We start from the raw sequence: 2,500 nt of genomic DNA on the forward strand, positions 1-2,500 counted from the left end.
GGTGGCATACTTATATGGCACAAAGATCATCTAAATCACCTGATTAAAACAGTCAAAACTGAAAAATCCCTGATTTGGCTTGAAATCCAATCTGTCCTGCCACAGAGTAATCTCTACCTCTGTGCTGTTTATATTCCTCCTCATGATTCTCCCTACTACCAAGAAGAGAGCTTTCTCCAGCTGCAAAGAGACGTCCTGCACTTTCAGGCCAAAGGAAGTGTTCTTGTATGTGGTGACCTAAACGCAAGGACTGGGAGAGAAATTGATTATGTAAACACCACAGATAATGCGCACATTTTTGGGGACATTGTATCTCAGTCAACACCAGTCATTACTCCGAGAACCAGTTGTGACAATGTCATCAACATAAATGGGAAGCAGATGTTAAAGCTTTGTAAAAGTCTAGGGCTGTTTATCATAAATGGCAGAACCAGGGGTGATTCTTTTGGTAGATTCACCTATTGCTCCACATTAGGAGCCAGTGTAGTTGATTACTCGATTACAGACATTGACCCAAATTTTATTAACGCCTTTACAGTCAGACCTCAACTTCCCATTTCTGACCACTGTCAAACAGTCCTTTACCTGAAACAGTCCTGTGACAGGGTCAGATCTCCCCTCAAACATGAAAAACTCTTCCCCTTAAAACCAAAACTCAACTGGAACCAATCTAACGCTGAACAATTCAAAGAAAACATGAGCAGCTCTGTAATACTAAAAATACTGGATGACTTTTTGTCCTCAGATTTCACTCCAGATACTAATGGAATAAACTCAGCAACATCCAAACTTAATTACATATTTCAAACTTTGGCCACTATATCTAACATTAAACAACCAAACAAACATAGAATAAACAAACCAAAAATTAAAAAGAATATGTGGTTTGATAATGATTGCAAATGTCTCAGAAAAGACCTTCGACGACTTGCTAACAAAAAGCATAAAGATCCAGCCAATCAGACGCTACGCCTCGCCTACTCCAGCTGCTTAAAAAATTATAAAAAACTCATTTGTAACAAAAGAGATCAATATTATGAAGCTAAAATTGATGAAATCGATCAATCAATAGACCAAAACAATTTCTGGAATCTCTTTAAAAAATTTGAAAGCCCCAAATCAGACCCATTCCTCCAGAGCGGCACAGTCTGGAGCTCTTACTTTAAAACTCTTTACCAAACACTAGAACCAGACCTCAACCAGCCCCAAACTAAAACACAGAGAAAACTAGACCATCTAAAGAAAACCATCAAAAATTACCAAAATCCACTGGACATGATTATAACAACATCAGAAATATCAGAGCACATTAAACAGCTCAAATTAAAGAAGGCATGTGGACAGGACAACATCAGTAATGAGATGCTCAAACTCAGCAGTCCTTCCATAACTCAAGCTCTGGCTAAATTATTCAATCTGATCTTATGGTCTGGTGACTTCCCTGAGGCCTGGTCTGAAGGACTGATCACACCCATATATAAGAACGGAGATAAACTGGATCCCAGTAATTACCGTGGCATCTGTGTGGGCAGTAGTCTAGCGAAGCTCTTCTGTAATATAATGAACAGCCGCATAGTGACATTCCTCACAAGACACAACATCCTAAATAAATCACAAATTGGCTTTTTACCAAAACAACGTACATCTGACCACATCTATTCTCTCCACACTCTAATTAACAAAAATCTAAAGAACAAACAAAGAAAAATATTTACATGTTTCATTGATTTTAAAAAAGCTTTCGATTCTATTTGGCATGACGGTTTACTGTACAAATTATTACAAATTGGCATTGGTGGAAAAACATTCGATATTATAGAATCCATGTATAAGAAGAGTAAATGTGCGGTCAAGATTGGGAATCTGAGAACAGAGTTCTTCCAGCAGGGTCGTGGAGTGAGGCAGGGGTGTAGTCTGAGCCCAACACTGTTTAACATCTACATCAACGAGCTGGCAGAAGCTCTGGAGCGCTCCGACAGCATCCCAGGCCTCGCTCTACACCACTCTGAAGTCAAGTGCCTGCTGTATGCAGACGACCTGGTTCTGCTGTCTCCCACAGCCGAGGGTCTCCAGCACAGCCTGGCCCTGCTGGAACAGTACTGTGAGGAGTGGGCACTGACGCTCAACCTGGACAAAACCAGGGTCATGGTGTTTCAGAAGAAGGCCAGGTCTCAGGGAAGCAGATATCAGTTCAGTTATGGAGGAGAAGTCCTGGAGCACAGCAGTAGCTACACTTACCTGGGCATCCAGATCTCAGCATCAGGGGGCTTCAGTCTGGCCGTCAAGGCCCTCAATGACAAGGCACGGAGGGCGTTTTATGCCATTAAAGCACGGTTTGGCCAACTAAAACTACCAATTAGAACATGGATTAAATTATATCACGCAATCATCAAACCAATCCTACTGTACGGGAGTGAAATTTGGGGACCAATATTAAAATTTGAAAACTGGGACAAAAGTTTAATAGAAAGAACACAATTGGAATTTGCCAAAAACATCC

The 2,500-nt window shown here is 40.9% G+C and overlaps 2 protein-coding genes across 2 annotated transcripts in view; one reads left to right on the forward strand and one right to left on the reverse strand.

The window, feature by feature from the left end:
* The window catches only part of LOC113052630 (uncharacterized), a 4,270-nt gene extending 2,566 nt beyond the window's left edge, over positions 1-1,704 (forward strand). The window contains exon 2 of the mRNA XM_026217000.1: positions 1-1,704. This exon is cut by the window's left edge and continues 1,914 nt beyond it. The gene's annotated coding sequence lies outside the window, so the exon portion shown is untranslated.
* The window catches only part of gramd2b (GRAM domain containing 2B), a 14,998-nt gene that overhangs the window by 6,095 nt on the left and 6,403 nt on the right, over positions 1-2,500 (reverse strand). The window lies entirely within an intron of this gene.

The sequence above is a fragment of the Carassius auratus genome, chromosome 33, assembly GCF_003368295.1.
Source record: "Carassius auratus strain Wakin chromosome 33, ASM336829v1, whole genome shotgun sequence".
NCBI classification, from domain to species: domain Eukaryota; kingdom Metazoa; phylum Chordata; class Actinopteri; order Cypriniformes; family Cyprinidae; genus Carassius; species Carassius auratus.